Source organism: Rhinoraja longicauda, chromosome 12, assembly GCF_053455715.1.
Source record: "Rhinoraja longicauda isolate Sanriku21f chromosome 12, sRhiLon1.1, whole genome shotgun sequence".
NCBI lineage: Eukaryota > Metazoa > Chordata > Chondrichthyes > Rajiformes > Arhynchobatidae > Rhinoraja > Rhinoraja longicauda.
This window is the reverse complement of record NC_135964.1, coordinates 11,746,690-11,770,139: the sequence shown is the minus strand read 5'-3', so window position 1 is coordinate 11,770,139 and position 23,450 is coordinate 11,746,690. Positions and strand designations below refer to the sequence as shown.

The window sequence follows — 23,450 nt, the reverse complement described above, 5'->3', positions numbered from 1 at the left end:
GAAACATCGTCTGTCCATTCTATCTACAGATGGACACAAAATGGTGGAGTAACTCAGCGGGGCAGGAAGCATCTCTGGAGAGGAGTGGGCTATGTTTCGGGTTGAGATCCTTCTTCGGACTGAGAGTGAGGAAACAGGGAGACTAGAGATATGGAGCAGCAAGAGAGGGTGTTGGAGAACTCTCAGCGGAGAGTGGGGGATGAGAACTTCAAAGTAGGCAAGGTTTGATGAGATTTCGCAGTGGAGCAGACGAAAGGTGTAGGAAGGAACTGCAGATGCTGGTTTACACAATGCTGGAGTAACTCAGCGGGACAGGCAACATCTCTGGAGAGAAGGAATGGGTGGACGTCCTCCTGGAGCTCACACAGTGAACGGGGAGATGGGAGGCTGCTGGTGACGGGACGTTGGGTTGTGCCCTGAGACTCCCGCCCCGAGGGCCACAACTCACACACTGGGCCGGGCCGGGCCGAGGATACCAACACATCGCCAGCAAAGACAGCAGCAGCCAGATTGCCCCTGAGCCGTAAGTACTTCCATGACTATAAGTACTTGTAGTGTTAATTTAAATTACCAAAGATTCCCAGTATATTATACAGTGACTGGGAGAGAAGGAGTCTGAACGGTCCTTCCAAAACCTGGAGGAACTTGGTGGGTCAGGCAGCATCTGTGGAGGGAAATCAACCTGAAGGCTGAACGTCATCTGTTCATTCCCTCCACAATAATTTCCCCATGGCCCCAACTCCACCCACATCAAAAGTTCTATCACATCAGCTCCATTTGTTGATAGCAAAACACAGTGTTGGAGTAACTCAGCAGGTCAGGCAGCATCTTTGGAGAACATGGATAGGTGATGTTTTGGGTCAGGATCCAATCCCCTCCTCTCCCCCCCTCCCCCTCCCCCTCCCACCGCTCCCCCCTCCCCCCCACCGCTCCCCCCTCCACCGCTCCCCCCAACTGCTCCCCCCAACCGCTCCCCCCCAACCTCTCCCCCCCAACCGCTCCCCCCCAACCGCTCCCCCCCCAACCGTTCCCCCCCCAACCGCTCCCCCCCACCACCACACACACAGATGCTGCCTGACCCACTGAGCTACTCCCATACTTTGCTTTTTGCTCAAGATTCCCAAATCTGTAATTACTTGTTTTTCCAATTATAGCAATCATTGCTCCTTTATAATCCTTCCAATCTGACCAGTGAAAAAAGTACATAACCATCAGTTTTCATACATTGTTTGAACTCCTGGTATGGGTAAAATGCCAAGAGAATACCCGACTACAATATGAATGAAAACAGAAACATTTCAAGCGATTAATTTGATGTGTACAGTTAACATAGTGAAGAAACTGTGCTCTTAGTAAAACACACACTAATACAATGTATGTATTAAAAGTGAAGGTACATAAAATATCTAAAACTTCTTTAACTTGAGGGGTTGACAGAGGAGGAGTTGATGCCTCGGGTTGATCTACTCTGACATTGAATGGTGGGGCAGGCTTGACTTGCTCCTATTATATTCCTCTCGTAATAATTAGTACAGCATATTTTACAAACAAAAACTGATGCAGTGTTAAAGAAACATTGGAAGAAATAAAATGGGCCTTGCAATGTTTTGTTTTCATTCACAAAGGGACTCGTATTGTACTCTCTAAAATGGATGGACTGAAGTGTGTTTGTTTCAGTGCAAGGCGTGCATGGGTAAGGCAGATGAGATTAAATGTAAAGCCGGGGCAGGGGTCTGGGGAAAGAGGGAAGGGAATAACAGGGGACGGAGACTTAGATGAGTGTATGGAGGAGAGTAAAGGAGAAGGATGGCTGGGTTGGTTGGAAAAATGTGTGCAGACTGGGATGAGGGTTTGCCTGGGGAGGGGCATGAAAGAGAGGGAATGGAGGGGGGGGGATATTAATTCAGTGATATGACCATGATTAGGTTGTAGGCTACCAAAGCAGAATGTGAGGTGCTGTTTCTCAAGTCTGCATGTGGCTAAACTCTGGCAATGGAGGAGGCCCAGGACAGAACGGTCATTATGGAAAGGGGGGTGAAAATGGTTAGCAACTGGGAGATGCAGTAGGCCTTGATGGACGGAGTGTAAATTCCTCGTATGTTGCAAAACTTACTTGGCTAATAAAGTATGATTATGATTATGATGTTTGACCAAACGGTCCCCCAATTTAGACTTGTTAATGTAGAGAAGGCTACATCGAGAGCACTGAATGCAGTAGAAGAGGTTGGAAGTTGTGCAGGTGAATCTCTGTGAACTAAGGGTGACACGGTGGCGCAGCGGAAGAGCTACTGCCTTACAGCGCCAGGGACCCGGGTTTGATCCCGACTACGGGTGCTGTCTGTACGGAGTTTGTACGTTCCCCTCGTGACCCATGTGGGTTTTCGCCAAGATCTTCGGTTTCCTCCCACCCTCCAAAGCCGTACAGGTTTGTAGTGGTTGGCGCCGACCTGTTTCCACGCTGTATCTAAACTAAACTTAACTATAAACCTCCAAATAGCCTGTGGGAAACAGAAGGACTGATGAGTAGACAGATTATGCAAAAACAACAGGGTTATCATACTGGGTGATTTTAACTTCCCCAATCTTGACTTGGATTTTTCTTAGTATGAAAATGGGCGGGGAAATGGCAGATAAAGTTTAATCTGAGCAAATAAGAGATATTGCGCTTTAGGAGGACAAATGTAAGGGCAGAGTATGCATTTAATAGTGAGGCCTTTAACAGCATCGATGTAGAGAGGGATCTTAGGGTCCTAGTCCATTGTTCCCTAACAGTGGCAACACAAGTAGATAAGAGTGGTAAAGAAGGCATATGGCATGCTTGCTTCATCGATTGGGATATTGAGTCAGGAAGCCATGTTGCAGCTTTATAGGATTTTGGTATGGCTGTATTTTGAGTGTTATATGCAGTTCAGATCTCCCCCTTACATGAAGAATGTGGAGGGTGGGATAGGGTGCAGAAGAGGTTTACCTTGATGTTGCCTGCATTAGAGGGTATTTGCTCCAAGGTTAGACAAACTTGGATTGTTTTCTCTGGAGCATCAGAAGCTGAGGAGAGACCTGTTAGAAGTATACAACATTATAAGAGGCATAGATGAGGTAAACTGTCAGAATCTTTTTCAGAGTGGAAATATCAAATACTAGAGGGCCTGGCTTTAAGGTCAGGGGGGGAGGAAGTTTAAAGGAGATGTTCTGGGAACGAGTGATGGAATGCACTGCCAGGGGTGGTGATAATGGTATTTAAGAGGCTTTTAGATAGGCACATAGATGTGCATGGAACCAATGGTTATGGATCATGTGCATGTATCATTTTTGGCACAGATAATGTGTTTCTGTGCTGTACTTTCAATTTTAGACGATCAACAATTATTGGATTTAACCACTAAAAGGAAAAGCAGTGTATGAGAATCGAGAACAATTGTCATATGTACCGAAAACGGAACAATTAAATTCTCGTAGAAACGAGGAACTGCAGATGCTGGTCAATACACAAAAGGACACGTAGTGGTGGAATAATTCAGCAGGTCAGACAGCATCTCTGGAGAACATGGATAGGTTACGTTTTGGGTTGGGACCCTTCTTCACATTCATCATACATTTTTACTGTTCCGTTTCCAACATATGTTTAAGAAAGTAAATATTGTGAAAAGGACGCATTCTATTAATGCAAACTCGTGGACACAAATACTGAATTTACAGTGGTGGCAAACAGTTACTTTCTCTATCTTAACACCATGAGACTGACTGTCAGCATCTTCCGGATTTCTGCATCACTTTATGTGAAAAACTTGAAGTCACTGACATGTAATTCACACACCTCCAAGAGTTGCGCTGTTTTGCAACTTTTGCAATAGAATAACAGGAAGTCAAGAGTCATGGGTTAAGTCAAAAGTGTTTCATTGTCAATTAACAATTGACAACGGAGCAATTAAATTATTAATGGTAACAGGACTGTACATACAATAATACACAAATAAATATACAATTATCAATGTTACAATAAATTAATAATCAGTAATACTCTGGTAAGCTAATAAACATTTCCAATAGTCTCACTGTAAAATCACACGAAAAATTTGCGAATGGCTACTTGAGGTCCTAATGAAATTTTAATGGCACACTAATCCATATTTACTGCTGAACAAAGTCTCTGGTCTTTAAGTTTGCATTTGTGGATTTTAATTATTTCACACCAAGACATTAAAATATAAAGAATTTGAAATTGACAAAAATATTGTTTTTACAGTGTTTATTTTTTTGCTACGTTTCATGTGTATTTCTTTGTCTTTAGACTTTATAAAATGTTTTAAATATTTATTTAAAAACTATGCATTTTCCTGAAGATAGACACAAAATGCTGGAATAACTCAGCAGGACAGGCAGCATCTCTGGAGAGAAGGAATGGGTGACGTTTCAGGTCGAGACCCTATGCATTTTTCTGCCTGATTTACTGGCTGCAAGAATTCTTAATTGTGATTGACTGGCCCAGCCAGTTTAATGGCTGTGATTTTTGAAGGCTTGGGTCCTTCGAAGTATTCCATGTTATGCAAATTGTTGGAAATATTCTTTGAGCACTGTCACTTTGCTATTGACTGCAAAACCAATTTACAATTGAATGCCTTGTTACCGTACATAATATATACTTTTGTGAATTTTAAAACGTGTAAATTGTCAGTGGGAACATTCTAATTTAATCTTGGGGTACTCTTGATCAAAGCAGGTTTTATTTGGCTTGCATTTCTTTACAATTTGAGCTGGTTTTATTCGAAGCAGCTGCTGACCTATAATTCGGCACATCTCCACAAGTTGTGCTGTTTCACAATTTTTGCAACAGACGAACAGCAAATCAAGAGTCACGAGTCAAGAATGTTTAACGGAACAATGAAATTCTTACTTGCTGGGACTTTTTGTTGGGACTTTTTTGTTTTTGTGTGTGCTAATGATAATGGGATAATGGGTTTCGCAAAAGGTTTGGTTTAGTTTAGTTTATTATTATCACGTGTTCTGAGTTCTGCACAGTGCAAAGCTTTTGTTTGCATGCTATACAGTCAAATGAAAGACTGTGCATGATTACAATTGAGCGGGTGCGCAGATAAAGGACAAAGGATACAACATTTACTGCAAGATAATGTCCGATTAAAGATAGTTCAAAGATTTCCAATGAGGTACACAGGAGGTGTACCCCACTCTAAACCCCACTCTAGCTGACGTGAGAACCGTTCAGTTGCCTGACAACAATAGGACAGAAACGCCAGCTGCATTGTTCTTACAGAGAACTTGCACAGTCTGAAAGGGCCATGTAGCTTCCTCCCTTCTGTGCTCAGGAAATACTCAGCAAGATAGGTAGCATCTGAGAACAGTGGAACAAAGTTAATGTTACAGGCCAATGACAGCAGAACTGGGAAAAGCTCAAGAAATTACTCAGGAAGAGGAAATGGGTGAAAGAATGTGGGAAGATGTGGGAAAAGTGCAGAAGGGAAATGATAAAAAGGATGTCAGCATAGGGGCTGGTAGTGGGACAAGCAAATAAACTAGAGCTGTATCTAAAGTGGGCCGAACTAGTTACAAACTAATTTGAGGGTGATAAATTACTCCTTGACTTTATATCTTGCTTGGTTAGAAAAGCAAAGAGGCCAAGAACAGAGACCACAAATGAGACAGTCCATTAAAATGACAGGCAACAATCAGTTCTGGGTCTTACCTGTGAAATGAAGCAACAACATGTTTCATGAAACAGTGACCCAGTTTGCATTCCACCCCCCAATGTAACAGAGACAGCAGTGCAGTGTGCCAAATTCCCCAGCAAGAAAGCACACAACGTGCTGTAGTACCTCAGTGGTGAGGCATCATCTCTGGGGTACATGGACGGGCGATGTTTCAGCCCGGGACCCTTCTATCCATGTCTTCCAGAGATGCTGCCTGAGCCGCTGAGTTACTCCAGCACTTTGTGTTTTTTTTCGCTCAACCAGCATTTTCTGGGTACAAGCAAATGTCTGTTTTACCACAAAAATAATGTTCAGGCCCTACGTGGTGAGAATAGAAGATGTTAGAGAGCAGCTGGTGTACCTCCTGGAGGAGCCGTGGGTGGGGCCATGTGGATAGTGATTGACGAGTGATTCAGGAAGCCACACTTAACTGATGTTCGGGTTAAAATCAAGGTTAATCTGCAGCTTCACTGCCACTATGAGCTAGTCAATTTAAAAGAACAATTGGTTAGAAATTTGTCAATATCAGTTTACAATATTATGTGGACCAATGTCAAAAAGTAAATAGAAAGAAAATTAAACAGTTGTGTAAGTAAGAAGTTAATTGTTCTTTAATTTAGAGATAGAGCACGGAAACAGGCCCTTCGGCCCACCGGGTCCCAGTTAAAATATTTTTGATTGTTATATATATATATTCCTTTATTCGTCCCACACTGGGGAAATTTACAGTGTTACAGCAGCAAAGTGGATAGCAAGAGAGCAAGAGATCATTCATTATAAATAAAAGATACATAAATTGTCATCAGTTTTTTGTGTGTTTTAGCTGTTATTGTTGACTCGTCTGCTGGGAGCAGTGCTGGTTGTGCAGTCTCACAGCAGCGGGAAGGAAGGACCTCCTATACCTCTCCTTCACGCACTTGGGGTGAAGGAGTCTGTCACTGAAGGGTCTGTCACTGAATTATAAACCATTTAATGTGTTTGTAACATGTGTTTTTAACAACAGTTTTAACGGCAAGGTGTTATTTTACAGGTGTTTTATGGGTGAGAGTTGTTCAGCAGCACCAAATTCCTCAGCTCACTCTCCTGCCGACGCCACACATGGTCCACAGCAAAACACCCTCTCGCATCTTGTGCCCGATTTAAATGGAGGTTGTATGGCTGTGAATTAGGAGGCTAAAGGAAAGGTAAGTTATATTTTTAATTGTTTTTATTTTAAATAATTCTCATGTTTAAATTTAATTTTTTTCAACTTGTTTTTTAATGTCTCTGAATGTCAGAGGTATTAAAAAATTATGCACTGCTCTTATAGCTGGCAAGCTGGTGATGGGACTTTCGCCAGCCACCCGGGTCTTTAAAGGTAATTTGAGAGCAAGGGTTTCACGCCGGGAACCTAACATCAAGGTGGACCGTGGGTAAGGTTGCCAACTTCCTCACTCCCAAACATGGACAAGGTGACGTCACCACCCCGCGCTCCATGTGACCTCACCCAGCGAGCGGCCACGTGCTTCCGCTCCACCAAAGGCGGCCGCCCAGGCCGGGAAGCGGGTTGCTACGCAACCTCCGTTTGGCGAACATACTCGGCCCCGCTCCCCGAACGCACTCCGTTAGCCTACACTGTCCGGAGCTAAAATGTCAGAAACCTAGGGTGTCAGGACCTAAACTGTCGAGACCTCGGGGTACAGCATCAGGGCCTACAGCGTTCAGGCCAACACCGTCCCCCCGAGTCTAATACGGGACAAGGGCGGTCCCGTACGGGAGAAAACAATTTAACAAAAAAAAACGGCTAATACGGGACACTTGGCAACCCTATTCCCAAGGATCTGGGGAGCTGTAGACAGACACACTGAGATCAGCAAGATCTTCCCTTTGTGTAGGAAGGAACTGCAAATGCTGGTTTAATCCGTAGATAGACACAAAAAGCTGGAGTAACTCAGTGGGACAGGCGGCATCACTGGAGAGAAGGAATGGGTGACATTTTGGGTCAAGACCCTTCTTCAGACTTTTATCTTCAATCTCACTGGACTAAGATAAGAGGTCATTAACCAAATGCACCGATCCCTTCCTCCATTTCTCTGCCTTTCAACAGATTAGAGATACAATGTTACCTCCGGAAAGTTCTTCATCCTTTTTTAAATTTAGCACTCTACTTCTGTTCCCAGCTGATGTGCTGTTTTGCTTTAGCTGCCTCTAAAGAAATTTACCCTCACCACCACCCCACCCTTCACCAAGCCAACAGGATGCATGCATTTACAACACAACAGCTTGCTTTTCTCAATACTGAATTGCATGTGACTTTTATTTCCTTCCCTTGAGAAAGCTAAGGCAGGAAATTGTTCAAATTAAGGCAATGAGCCGTTGCATTTACAGGCCTGATTATGTATCCCAATCATAAGAATATTGCACAATTTTTATTGGAAAGCAAACAAGTTACGTGAAATATGCCTTGTGCATTTAATATAAATTTTATTATAACACGGCTATAAAATTGAAATCCAAGAGCTCAAGAATACTTGGAACAAGAAGACGACTGCTGCATTTCAGCTATTGATTTAATTACATTTTCCAGATAACATGGTATGCATATTTATGGTTTGCAAATGAAAAGAAAATTCACCTATTATTTGGTATTTAAGTAATTTGGCATCATGAAGAATTTACTCCATTTCTCTCCTTCATGATCTGGAAAATAAAAAAAAGATACACTGAAATTCCAGAGGAAATTCCCAACTTGGGCGATACAATTTGGGAGAGCAAACAAGGGTAGGACATCGTAAATGATCAGGCCCCAGGGATTATGGATGAACTGAGAGATCTTGGCGTAGAAATGCAAAAATCCCTTAAAGTCTCAGCACGGGAGGATAGAGTGGGGAGGGAGGGATCTGGGACGCTTGCCTTTATCGGCTGTGACATTAAATGTAAGCGCTGGAATGCCAGGATACAACTTTATAAAAGATTGGTGAGGCAGTGTATGGAGTCTCCGGATCACTGAGATCACATCAGATCAAGGCGTAGAACCCTAAATATGCTGTCTGGCTTTATGGGTATTTATGGCAAATGCGGCATACTTGAGCAAATTCTGGTCGTTATTTAGCAGTTCAATATCTTTCATTTAACAACTGATTTTGCAGACGTGGACAATTAAAACACACTCTGAGCACTTTCTGAGTAAACACTGTTTGTGGTACTTACTATTGTTGCATTCATCTGAGGTGTCTTCCCAGTGACTACGGCAGGGTGAATGAACACTTGCTCAATGTCCTTTGCTGGCTTTGCTCGTGAAGCCAAGGTCTGCAAGTGAATTGGAACAAACAAAATGGTTGTGGTGGACATTCTTCAATCCCCCCCAGACCTGCAGTGTTCTTTTATAAAAATATGTATCTTGGAAAGGGAGAGTCTTGGAGTTTTTAGAACCAAGTTATTTGCATTTATATTCCTTATCTGATACAACAGATGATTCTAAATTCAGCATAATTACAACCGTTTTTCAAGTGCTACCTTTCAGAAAATGCACTTTAATTAGCTTCTGCCACCTCTCAGGTGTTGATCGAGCAGGGCAACAATGTTAACGGTTCAATGGCACTTCATTGTCACGTGTACCTAAGTACGGTAAAATTCTTTCTTTGCATACAGCTGAGTGACAATCCTACACTACATTGGGCACAATCCTCACTTCCACAAACATCATCAGAAGATATAGTCCTGATATTGATCTCACTGCCATGAATCTGCAGCGAATTATGTTGCCACCGATTCTAATAGTTAAAAAATAACGTAGGCTATGCGATTGTTCTGGTTGAAAATGGTTTTAGTCAAATATTTTACATCGTCACGCATGTTGTGTTCATTGGATTCTAGCAAATATAAATGAATAAGTTTCATAGAAAACCAATCACCGCCATAAATGTGAAATTAATGCAGCATTTCCAAAGTATGAGCCCCATTTTTAGATAGTGTATGTCCTTTCATAGGATTCAAAGAATCGTCAGTTCAAGTGTTAGCAGTGTGGATTCTGCAGCATTGTTATGTCTGATGTACAGGTGATTTTGTAGAGTTTGGAAAGGGGCCCTCAATCTGACTTACCTATGCCGGCCAAGATGACCCATCTATAGTCCCACCCGCCCATATTTGGCCCTTATCCCTCTGACCTTTCCTATCCATGTGTAAGAAAGAGCTGCAGATGCTGATTTAAACCGAAGATAGACACAAAAAGCTGGAGTAACTCAGCGGGCCAGGCAGCGTCTCTGGAGAGAAGGAATGGGTGACGTTTCGGGTCGAGACCCTTCTTCAGTCTGAGTTCCTCCAGCTTTTTGTGTCTTATCTTTTCCCATCCATGTACCTATCCAAGTGTCTGTTACATGATGTAATAGAACCTGCCTCAACTACCTCCTCTGGCAGCTCGTTCCATTTACACACCACCCTATGTGTGAATTGTGACAGGTAAGTGAGAAAAAACTTTTACTTCCCTCAAGCCAATGACTACATCAAGCTACTATCACTTTATCTGGCATGGAAAGAACTTCTACAGGTGTACAGTAGAGAGCATATTGACTGGTTCCATCACGGCCTGGTTCGGAAACTTTAATGCCCAGGAGCGAAGAAGTCTGCAAAAAGTGGTGAACACTGCCCAGTCCATCACCAGCAAAGGGATTTACAGGAAACGCTTCCTTAAAAAGGCAGCCAGCATCAACAGAGACCCATACCACCCTGGCCACACACTCATTTCACCACTGCCATTGGGAAGAAGGTACAGGAGCCTGAAAACTGTAATGTCCAAGTTCAGGAACAGCTTCTTCCCTACAGCCATTAGGATATTAAAGACTACAACCTCAAAGAATCTTGAACTACATAAACTTGCGGGCACTGGCTTTGTCTTTTTGCACTATTATTGTTTATTTTTATGTGTGAGTGTGAGTGTGTGTGTATATACATATATATGTATATATATGTATATACACACATAAATATGTGGTCTCTGGAGTATTGTGTGCAGTTTTGGTCTCCTAATTTTAGATGATCAGCCATGATAATATTGAATGGCGGTGCTGGCTCAAAAGGGCCGAATGGCCTACTGCACCTATTTTTCTATGTGTGCATATGTATGTAAATATATGTATTTATATGTATATAAACACACACACTGACTTTTTTTCACATTTACTATATTGTTTACAGTGCACTATGTTTACACATTCGGTGTGCTGCAGCAAGAATTTCATTGTTCTATCTGGGACATATGACAAAACATTCTTGACTCTTGACCCACACTGAAAAGCATGCTACATAAATTGCATAGGATTCACATTTATTGAATTCTGTTGAATATATGTTATCTATGTATTGTGTGTGTAGGTTTGTATGCTGCTTCAAGTAAGAATTCCATTGTTCCTTCATTAGGTAGATAGGACAATGAAATACTCTTGACTTTTGGCTCTCTTGACATACCAGTACGACTCACTTGTTTTGGCACAGCTGTTGAAAGGCTTTTTATCTAAAAGGATAAAGTAAATCTCGTAGCTATTTTGGAAACAATTGCAATAACAATGCTTCCAGTGGCACTGGCTGCAGCAAAATATCTCACGTGATCAAGAGTCAACATTGCCCACCAATCACTTCAGGGTCCTTCCCTGGCCATGAGAGCGGGGGAATGGTGTTTTCTGGGCCTGAGTGTGGACCAGGGGTCCTGCTGGTCAATCAATTACAACAAAACCTGCAACCAATGCACAGCACAGATATGGGCTCATAGCTTATATCTGTGCTGTGCATTGGCTGCAGGTTTCGATGTAATTGTCAATGGTCGAGCTTTGCCTTGGGCATGCCAGCAATGTTGACGATGAGTTTGGAATGATGTGTTGGCTCTGACAACAAACCGTAACATCACATAAACGTGGGCCGTGATGCCAATTATTTCATGCAAATCTTTGCTTGCAATTTTGCCTTCAAACTTACCTGGCTATTTTTAGATTTTTTTTTCCTCCTTTCTGAGGATCACCAAAGGCTCCTGGAATATTATTCCCCTATCACAACAACCAGGTGTTACTAAAAATGTATGCGATGCAATTTCCTTCCACACTAGTACAGATTTCGGTTCCAGGTATAATAATGCCTGAAGTTGTGCAGATAAACCGTGGAAAATTTGTGAGTTACTTCCAATTGTATTTCTCTAGAATCTGTCATTCTGATAAATATGATAACGGCAATCTAGGGGTTAATTATTTGCTATCATTAGCTAACCTCAGTTATAAATGCATAATTAATATATATTTTCGCACTTGGAATGTCATGTTGGCTCGTATGAGCAAATGTGTTCCATATAGTTTAATAGTATATTACATAGTGCACCAGTATCGTACATAGGAGATTAGTGTGCAAAATTAGAGCACATGGTATTGGGGGTAGGGTATTGACATGGATAGAGAAATGGTTGGCAGACTGGAAGCAAAGAGTACCAATTACCGGGTCCTTTTTAGAACGGCAGGCAATGACTAGTGGGGTGCCGCAAGGCTCAGTGCAGGGACCCCAGTTGTTTACAATATATATTAACTATTAAGACAAAGGAACTAAATGTAACATCTCCAAGTTTGCGGATGACACAAAGCTGGGTGGCAGTGTGAGCTGTGAGGAGGATGCTATGAGGCTGCAGGGCGACCTGGATAGGTTGGGTGAGTGGGCAGATGCATGGCAGATGCAGTATAATGTGATAAATGTGAGTTTATCCACATTGGTAGCAAGAACAAGAAGGCAGATTATTATCTGAATGGTCTGAAGAAGGGTCTCTACCCGAAATGTCACCCATTCCTTCTCTCCAGAGATGCTGCCTGTTACACTGAATTACTCCAGCTTTTTGTGTCTATCTTTGGTTTAAACCAGCATCTGCAGTTTCTTCCTGCACATTATCTGAATGGTGTTAGATTAGGAAAAGGGAAGGAGCAACGAGACCTGGGTATCCTTGCACATCAGTCACTGAAAGTAAGCATGCAGGTACCGCAGGCAGTGAAGAAAGCAAATGGCATGTTGGCCTTCATAGCGAGAGGATTTGCGTTTGGGAGCAAGGAGGTCTTACTGTAGTTGTTAAGGGCCCCGGTGAGACCGCACCTGGAGTATTGTGTGCAGTTTTGGTCTCCCAGTTTGAGGAAGGACGTTCTTGCTATTGAGGGAGTGCAGCGTAGGTTCACCAGGTTAATTCCTGGAATGGCGGGACTGACATATGATGAAAGAATGGATCGACTGGGCTTGTATTCACTGGAATGGACAGGCTAGATGCAGCAAAAATGTTCCCGATGTTGGGGGAATTCAGAACCAGGGGTCACAGTTTAAGAATAAGTGGTAGGCCATTTAGGACTGAGATGAGGAAAAACTTTTTCACCCAGAGAGTTGTGAATCTGTGAAATTCTCTGCCACAGGAGGCAGTGGAGGCCAATTCACGGGATGTTTTCAAGAGAGAGTTGGATATAGCTCTTAGGGCTAATGGAATCAAGGGATACGAGGAGAAAGCAGGAACAGGGTACTGATTCTGGATGATCAGCCATGATCATATTGAATGGTGGTGCTGGCCTGAAGGGCCAAATGGCCTACTCCTGCACCTATTATCTATGTTTCTTTACATGATATACGATTAATAATATGTATAATTTGGAGATAATTATGAGTATGTTCATTATACAGTTTGTGTTATTTCACAACATAGTACTCGTTATTGAGTTTAGTTTCGAGATACAGCATGGAAACCGGCCCTTCAGCCCACCGAGTCCACACTGATCATCGATAACACTTGTTCTGTGTTATCCCAGTTTTGCATCCAACACACTAGGGGCAATTTACAGAAGCCAATTAACCTACAAACTTGCATGACTTTAGGATGTGGGGGGAAACTGAGCGCCCGGAGAAAACCCACACGGTCACAGGGAGAAGGTACAAACTCCACACAGACAGAAGAAGGTTCCTGACCCGAAACGTCACATTCCCATTCCCTCCACGGATGCAGCCTGACCCACTGAGTTCCTACAGCACTTTGTTTTTTGCTTAATCGATGGCAAGTTGGAGATGTTTTAGAAATGGCACATGGCAATGTATAATTCATATATTGAGGCTCAATAGCATGTTTCCCAATTTATTTCCACACATTTAGAGTCAATTTATAATTCCTGCTGGAGGAAATGGTCAGATCATAAATACACACTGAGATTCAGTCCTTTGCTTTTCTGCCACAGGATGTCTGCTTTGAACGTACCTGTAAGGCATTTTTTTCCATTTTGGCCGTAACATTCAGCAAAATGTATTCCCTTTAAAGTTACTGCTTAATTACCCCAATCATGCACTGGTTTGCTAATAGCATAATACTATTAATACAACCACTCACAATGATATCTTACTGATTGAGTTCAACAGGAAAATTGGTGATCCAATTGGATGGAGATTCAAGTTAAAATAACACGACTACAGCTTTTGTTGTTGGTTCAGTGAAATAAAAATGGGTACTAAATAATTGTAAAAGGAAAGAAATGTCACCACTCAATTGTACAAGGAAGTACTAGTGAATATTCCAAAGAAAATACCAGAAATTGGCTTGAACTATTAAATATCTATGAACGGAAAATCTTTGTTTATCCCTGTGTGGTCCTATTACCCTCTTTTTTCAATCTATGTATAAAATGCCTAGGAATTCTCTTTAATCCGACTTGCCAGGGACTTTTCATGGCCCATTGTGCCATTCTAATTCGCTGATTGAGTTATTTTCCTGATTTCCTTATACTCGAATAAACACACAAGCATCTATACGCTATCGTTTGTTTGGCTGTTTGTTCCTGAACTACAACCAAAACAGTACAAGATAGCGTGACAATTTTAGGCCCACCTTATTCACCGTCGTCCCTTTGGTGCTAATGGAAGGGGTTTCATTGAAATCGTTGTTATATTTTTTAAGTTATTCACATTTTAAAGTTTAAATCTACCTCCTAGGGAGGGAGGGGGGAAGGAGGGAGGGGGGAGGATAAGGGGGGTTGAGGGGGATGGAGTGGGGGGGAGGGGAAGGGGAGGGGGTGTGGAGGGAGGGGGAGGGGGAGAGGGAAGAGGAAGGGGGGAGAGGGAAGGGGGGAGCGGGGAGGGGGAGGGGGAGAGGGAAGAGGAAGGGGGGAGAGGGAAGGGGGGAGCGGGGAGGGGGAGCGGGGAGGGGGGGAGGACTTCTTGCGATTGAGGCAGCAGACATTATGTAACGCCCTCCAGGCGCTGTAGCCAGAGCAATGTGCTGTTGTCGAGGGCCGTGAGGTCTACCCCTCCACCAGGGGGACGGAGGACAGTGCAGTCGAAAATGACGTGCTGCGCTGTTTGCTGGTCTGCTCCACACACTCAGGCTGCTGATGAACGCAACCCCCAACGATGCACGTTGGCGTTGAACCGGCCGACCCCTGTGCGGAGCCGGTTCATGGCGACCCATTCTTTGCGGGGCATGTCCGAGCCGGGTGGGGCTGTGGTGTTCGGTGCGACAGTGAATTGAGGAGGTGGCAATGTCTGTTCCCAATTGGTTCTCCATGCTCCTAGTATGTTGAAACTGGAGCCACAGAGGGTCGCTGCGTGACGGGAGAAAGGGGGACGAGATGACAGGGGTTGAGGTCCCAGTTGCTGTGAATCCTGGGCGAGGTGGTGCAAAGGATGTTTGGCGTCCGATGGGGCCTTGCACACCAGCCTCTCGAAGAACTCTCGGCGAAGCTTGGCGGGTGTGATACCTGCGAGCATCGGCAGGAGATCCGTCGGAGTAGGGCGTAGGCAGCCAGTGATGATCCGCATGGTGTCGTTGACGGTGGCGTCTAGCTTGCTGGTATGAGCGCTGCGGCACCATACTGGGGCGGCGTACTCAGCGGCGCTGTACACGAGTGCAAGAGCACTGGTTCGAAGAGTAGATGTCCTGGCGCCCCATGACGATCCGGCCAAGCAACGCAGGAGGTTGTTCCCTGCCGAGACTTTAGCACGGAGAGCTTCAAGGTGTTGCTTGTAGGTCAGCTGCCGATCTAGTTTCACCCCGGGGGGAGGGGAGGAGAGGGTGCTGCACCAATACAGGAGAGGTTTGGGCCCAACGGGTCCACTTGGTCTAGTTTTTACTAAAACTACACATAAAATTTCTAAAAGAAAGAAGACAGGAAAAAAAAGATATTATTGTAAAACAATTAGAAACAAAAACAAGTCTGTGGTAGTATAAATCGTTCCGTTGTCAAGGTAGGATTTAAGGAAGGTATCAAAGGAAGAGTTAGAGGAATATTTTAAAAGGACATACTCAGATCCAGAAAATAATAGGGGAATGGGTCTCCCTCCAGATGTACCACCCTTAGGAGATATAGAGCAGGTTAGATGTTAAGCCACCAGGGTGTAAAGCAGTAATAAAGCGTGCAAAGGGTTCCCAGGGCCGAATGGAGTCCCTTACCGATGAAATAAAAGTGCACCTGAAATGTTTAGATTCTTGTGGAGGCGAACATTTTGAGAGAAGCCGGTCATACCATGGGTTTGGCAGAGCAGTGAGAATTTTCATTTCCAAGGAGAAAGTCTTCAGAGTTAAATCAGTTTTGGCCTGTACGTCTCCTAAATGTAGAAAGCAAGATTTTCTTTAGCATAGTGGCACAGAGGCTGGCAAGTTATTTAGGAAAGAACAGGTTAATAGATACATTCACAAAATGCTGGAGTAACTCAGCAGGTCAGGCAGCATCTCGGGAGAGAAGGAATGGGTGACGTTTCGGGTCGAGACCCTTCTTCAGACTGTGCAGAAAGCAGGAATCCCGGGTTTTCCAGGGTGCTTTGAACACATTAATGTAATATGGCATCAGATTCAGACAGCCAAGCTCGAGAGAAGAGATTTGCATGTTGTGTTTTTGGACCTGGCAAATACGTTTGGCTCTGTACCACATAGTCCAAGGTGGAGTGCTTTTAATTTCTTTAGAGTTCCAGGATCGATAGTAAATTTAGTGAAAGCATATTTCCAAGATGTCCGAATGTGCTTTAGTTTGGTAGCCTTCACGACAGCATGGCAGAGACTCGAGATGGGCATTATGGCAGGGTGGACTATTTTCCCGTTAGCTTTTCCAATGGCAATGGAGTTCGTGATTAGAGCATCACGGTGGGTTGTCGGCAGGGAGAGATGGCAGGGCGGCTGCGCCTTCCTCCAATATGTGGATGATGTGACCTTGGTGACCAGAACAGGAGCTTGTACAAGAAGGTTATTAGAGAAGATAAATGATCATTTTAAATGGGCGAGATTGAAGATTAAGCCGAGTCAGTCACGGAGTATTTCTTTGCCAAGAGGAAAGTAGAGAAAAGGTTTTATGTAGATGGCGAAAACCCTGTCTAGAATGGAGAAGCCAGGTAAAAGTTTGAATAGGTGGTATAACAGGAAGTTGGACGACACTGAACAGGTTCAGAAAAGATGTTACTGACGGGTTAGAAAGGATAGAGAAGTCAGGGCTTCCAGGCAAGTTGAAGTTGTGGTGTTTGCAGTTTGGGCTATTCCCTTGGTTGATGTGGCCATTGACAGTATATGAGGGGCCAATTTCTAGTGTATAGGGTAGAGAAATTTGATTGTTCATATATTAGAAAATGGTTAGGAGTTCCACAATGTCTTAGTAATGTGGCTTTATATGGGAAAGTTACTCTCCATTTACCATTGTTTAGCCTCACAGAAGAGTTTAAGTGTGCTAAGGTGAGGTTAGAGTTGCAATTATCAGGGACCAAGGATACCTTAGTTAGTAATCTGGTGCCGTGTAACTAGAGGAAGTGGAACTCAAAAGCGGGCAGTAGAAGCACAAGCAGCTCCGAGGCATACAGACATTGTTGGTAGAGTGCAGCAAGGGAAAGGAGGCCTAGGGCTCAGCACAGGGAAACCAGTGTGGAGTAAGGCAGGTCCAACAGAGAAGAGGGAATTGGTTGTAGAGGTACATCGTCAGGAGGAAGCAGTGAGATGTATAAGGGCAGTAGGTCAGGTTAAGCAGGGACCATGGATGAACTGGATAGTGTAGAAAAGAGTAGGTTTAGCCGGAGGGACCTGTGGTGCATGGAGGCGGGTCGTGTAAATGTTCTTATAAGGGCTATTTATGATGTGCTGCCATCACGATACGATACAATAAACTTTATTCATCCCCGGAGGGAAATTGGTCTGCCGAGAGTCACAACACACAAGGTACACAAAAACTTGAAATTAAAAGTGAAAACAAAAACAAAAAGACAAGCAACTGTTGGCTGGCTGCCGTGTGCACAAGGTCTTCACCGGAATAAATGAACAAACAAACAAACACAGATTTATCCGCTGGACAGAGGATTCTAAACTAGAGTGCCCCCCCCTCCTCTCTCCCTCCCCCACACTGGATCCCCCTTTGTTCTCCCACCATCCCTCACGGCGGTCCCCCCAAGCCGGGTCCCTATTGGCTTCCCCTCCCCCCTCACGCTCATCGACTGCGAGGCCCCACCACCACCGAGGCTCACCGCAGTACCTCAAACAATGGGTTGGTGGGGACCCCGCATGTCCCCTGTGTTCAGAGGTAGCAATGTTGAGGATGTAGGATTGTCAGGATGTAGGACCAGTGTTTCTCAGGGTCGGTATACTTGGTTATCCAGGTCTTGAAATGTATAGCTGAACAATTGACAGGAGGAGAGCACAAGTAAATTCTGTAGGTATCAGGACTGAGAGTAGTGATTCATTTTGTCCATGAAGGAGAGAAAGGTAGAGGAAGTTTTCAGACAGGTATGAGTTAGGCCAGTTACGGCAAGCCAATGATTGGGAGATGCAGGTAGATTTGGGAGGAAGGCTTCTTGTTCCACAGGAAATAATTTGTACTAGTTTAGGGCCTGATATAGTGTTATGGTCAGTTAGTCAACGGATAGTGTAGTTTATAGAACTGATGGTGCCTTGGGAGAACAGTGGATGAGGCTTATGAAAGGAAAAGATGTAAAGTTGCAGCAGCAGTTGAGCAGCGAGGATGGAGAGCAAGAGTACGTCCGGTGGAGGTGGGTTGTAGAGGTTTCATAGTGAGATCGACCACGTCGCTATTTGGAGAGCTAGGAATTTGCGGACAGAGTTTGCGTCAGGCCGTAAAGCAGATGTCAGAGACAGCAGAGCCAGGCAGTAGGTGGATTTGGTGGTGAAATAGTGTCAGTTGGGGGAAGAAAGGAAATGTATAACATGCAGTGTGTGTATTTCTTTGTAAGTGTATTCTGTGTAAGTGTATCCCGGTTTTATGCAGGGTTGATATTTGTGTTTAATGTTACGAGTTTAATGATGGGTTAGTGGAAGATAGGATACGAGTGAGTTAATTGTCTGTAGTTTCCCTTATTTAGTAGATACTGATGGCATTGGTGGTGAGGGCAGGTATTGAGGGGGGTTGGTCTGGGACTCCAGAACTAACTGTTGAGCCTTCCCGAGGTGTCGTGGGCCTAACTCAATGAAAGTGAAGGGAGGTGCCCACTTGATAGCCCCAATGATGTACTTGCATCTACACGATCAGTTTTTTTAAAATGAGCATGTTAACATTAGGTAGCTGTTTATTGCATATGGAGTTATTGTCCTCAGCATAAGTTGGTCAATACAGTTTAGATAGTACTTTGGCTTTGGGCTTGGTTTTCTTGGTTGATCGCTTATTCTGGTGTACATTGCGTTTTAATTGTAATTTAGGATTGTGCAGGTTGGTTCAAGAACCTGATAGTTGTAGGAAAGTGGCTGTTCCTGAACCTGGTGGTGAAGGACTTAAGGCTTCAGTACAAGAGATTCCAATGTTAACGGGAATCAAGCAATTAAATTTCTACATCTTGGTTTAAAGAAAGGAATTTTTAATTAGCATTTGGTGTTATGCTCTGGGGCACACAGGAACTGGACTCAAACGCACGACTCACACACAAGAGTAAATTTGGAGAAAATAAAGGCGTTCTTTAATTTTCACATTAAAGAACACTGCGATTCGAACCAAAAACTCTAAACTTACTCAGCTACAAAAACATTAGTTACAAAAATTACTTACTAGCTATACTACGACCGAGAGCACATGAATCAGAGCACATGAATCACAATACGAACTTGCACAGGACAAAGGGAGGCGTGGACTATATATACATGAGGTAAGGGCACACAGGTGGAAACAATCAAGGCGGGGCTGACAATTACAATGGCAGGAAGTCAAGGGACCTGAAATGAGAATCTAAACACAGAACATGACACAAGACTAACAGATCTGACGGGACATTACAGTACCCCCCCTTTAGGACCGACTCCTGACGGTCCAGGCTGGTCAGGATGAGTCTTGTCAAAGTCCTTGATCAAAGTTTTGTCCAAAATGAAGCTGGCAGGAATCCAGCACCTCTCCTCAGGACCGTAGCCTTCCCAGTCGACCAGAAACTGGCGACCGCGACCTCTCTTGCGGACTGCAAGAAGTGCCTTAACTGTGTAGACCGGACCACCGTCGACGAGCCGGGGGGGGTGGAGGGGGCTTGGAGGCGGGCACGAGTGCACTTTCCTTGACCGGTTTTATTTTGCTGACGTGGAATGTAGGGTGAACCCTTAATGACCTGGGGAGTTGTAGACGGACCGAAACAGGGTTAATGACTTTCGAAATGGGAAATGGACCCACGAACCTTGGAGCCAGCTTTCTGGCGTGGACGTGAAGTGGCAAGTCCTTTGTAGACAGCCATACCTTCTGGCCTGGGCGATAATGCGGAGCGGATCTGCGGTGGCGGTCGGCTGCCGCTTTCATCCGGGACTGACCCCGGAGTAGAACCCTCCGAGCTCCGTCCCAGATTCGGCGACAGCGTCGGATCATGGCGTGGGCAGAAGGCACTGTCACCTCACCCTCATAAGCCGAGAACAAGGGGGGCTGGTAGCCGTAGGCACACTGGAAGGGTGTGAGTCCCGTGGCAGCCGTAGGAAGCGTGTTGCGTGCGTACTCGACCCAGATGAGATGGTCGCTCCAGGTGGTCTGGTTCTGCGCGATCAGACAGCGCAAGCAGGTCTCGAGCTCCTGGTTCATCCGCTCAGTCTGGCCATTGGATTGCGGATGGTAACCAGAAGACAGGCTGACGGTGGCACCTATGAGGGAACAAAACTCACTCCAAAACTTGGACATAAACTGAGGACCTCGGTCCAAGACAATGTCTGTAGGGAAACCATGGATACGGAAAATGTGAGACATCATTACCTCTGCCGTCTCTTTGGCAGAGGGGAGCTTGGCCACAGCGATAAAATGTACCATCTTTGAAAATCGGTCTACCACCGTCAGCACAGTTGTGTTACCTTTGGAGGCCGACAACCCAGTAACAAAGTCAATGGAGATGTGGGACCAGGGCCTCTGAGGGACTGAAAGTGGGTGCAGCAGGCCCGCTTGGGCTTGTCTGGAGGGCTTGCTCCTTGCACAGACAGGGCAGGCAGCCACATATTCAGCTACATCCTTCTCAAGTGAAGGCCACCAAAAACGCTGTTTAACCACAAAAACAGTTCTCTTGGCACCTGGATGGCATGTGAGCAGGGACGTGTGAGCCCAGTGGATTACCTGGGGATGCAATGTCACAGGAACAAACAAAGTTAGTAGGACAGCCACTCGGTGCTGGAGTCTCATCATTAGCCTGCTTCACATCTGTTTCGATCTGCCAAGACACCGCTCCTACCACACGGTTAAGTGGCAGGATGGGTTCGGGTTCTCTGGTATCAGGTTCAGGGTCATAAAGTCGGGACAGGGCGTCTGGTTTTGTGATCTGGGAACCGGGCCTGTAAGACAGAGAAAAGATGAACCTACTAAAAAACAGAGTCCATCTGGCCAGACGAGAGTTGAGTCTCTTGGCTTTACGGATGTATTCCAGGTTCTTGTGATCTGTCCATACCAGAAAAGGCTGCTCGGCCCCCTCCAGCCAGTGCCTCCACTCCCCCAATGCGGCTCTGACCGCCAGCAGTTCTTTGTTTCCGACATCGTAATTTTTTTCTGCGGGGGTCAACTTACGTGACAGGTAGGCGCAGGGATGAATCTGGTTGTCCTTCTCCGCTCTCTGGGAAAGTACCGCCCCAATCCCCTCGTTGGAGGCATCCACCTCCACAATGAACTGTCTCTGGGGATCTGGGATGGTCAGAACAGGAGCGTTGGTGAACAATGTTTTGAGGCGCTGGAAGGCGGCTTCGGCCTGAGGATTCCATTGGAACTGGGTCTTGGAAGACGTGAGAGAGTGCAGAGGAGCAGCAACAGCACTGAAGTCTCTAATAAAACGTCTGTAAAAGTTTGCAAATCCGAGAAACTGTTGCACCTTCTTTCTGTTAGTGGGGGTGGGCCAATTGGCCACCGCACTGACCTTACCAGGGTCCATCTGGATGTGGTCGGCCGATATAATGTAGCCCAGAAAGGACATTGTGTCTGCGTGGAAGTCGCACTTCTCGGCCTTCACATACAGACGGTTAGCTAAGAGCTTCTGCAACACACACTTGACATGACGCTCATGAGACTGTATGTCTGGAGAGAAGATAAGAATGTCATCAAGGTAGACAAAAACACACTCATTGAGAAATTCCCTGAGGACCTCGTTCATAAAAGCTTGGAAGACTGCGGGGGCATTGGTTAACCCGAACGGCATCACCAAATACTCGTAATGCCCGTTAGGGGTGTTAAACCCAGTTTTCCACTCATCCCCGTCTCTGATTCTCACTAGATGGTATGCATTCCTTAAGTCTAGTTTAGTGAATACTTTGGCTTTGTGCAACAGTTCAAAAGCAGAAGACATCAAAGGAAGTGGGTAACGATTCTTGATCATAATCTCGTTTAGGAAGCTATAATCTATGCAGGGACGAAGTGACCCATCTTTCTTGCCCACAAAGAAAAACCCCGCGCCTGCTGCCGAGGAGGACGGGCGAATAATGCCTGTCCTCAGGGAGGACTCAATGTACTCATCCATCGCCTTCCTCTCGGGGCCGGATATGGAGTACAGTCGCCCCTTGGGAATAGGGGCCCCCGGCAGCAGGTTGATAGCGCAGTCGAAAGGTCGATGAGGAGGTAGGGTGGTGGCCCTGGACTTGTTGAACACCTCCTTCAGTTCATGGTAACATGGTGGAACCTTCGACAGATCGGGATAGTCATCATCATCATTAGAAATCTTTATTTGTTCAGATTTAAGAACATTTATTCCCAAAACCGCCTCGATCTTCCCGTAACTCACCCCTTTGTTCACTGGTTCAACAAGACATGATTGTGTGCACTCAACCCCCCATCGTCTGATCTTACCAGATCGCCAATCAATCTGAGGATTGTGTTTCTGCAGCCAAGGGAAACCAAAGACCAAGGGATGTTGAGCTGAGTCAAACAAGTGAAAAGACATTATCTCCACATGGTTAGCATTGCACATGACTTTGACAGGTTCAGTACGATGAGTTATCTCAAACAACTGACATCCATCTAAAGCGCTCGCCACAATAGGTTGCAACAAGGGCACAGATTTAACCTTACACGATCGAGCTAGAGTCCAGTCTATGAGTCTCTCGTCGGCTCCGGAGTCGATCAAAACCCCCCGAGTCACAATTTGCTGATTCAGAGTGAGGGTGGCCTGTGTCAGAGGTCGAGGAGGTAAGTCCGAAACGGGGAATTGGCTCACCAGTGTCCTCCTTTTCACTGGTGAGCCACCCCTTTTACCGAGCAGTCGGCCAGACGGTGTCCTTGTTGACCGCAGTAAAAGCAGGCTCCGTCCTTCAGGCGGCGCTGTCGCTGCTCCGGAGTCAGCCTGGTTCGTCCTAGCTGCATGGGTTCCTCCGACGGCTGA

The 23,450-nt window shown here is 45.1% G+C and overlaps 1 protein-coding gene across 1 annotated transcript in view; it reads left to right on the top strand.

Moving 5' to 3' along the window:
• The first annotated feature begins 402 nt into the window (after window positions 1-402).
• The window catches only part of LOC144598708 (uncharacterized), a 62,278-nt gene continuing 39,230 nt past the window's right edge, over window positions 403-23,450 (top strand). Inside the window, exons 1-2 of the mRNA XM_078409025.1 lie at window positions 403-523; window positions 6,733-6,886. The gene's annotated coding sequence lies outside the window, so the exon portion shown is untranslated. The remainder of the gene's footprint in view (window positions 524-6,732; window positions 6,887-23,450) is intronic.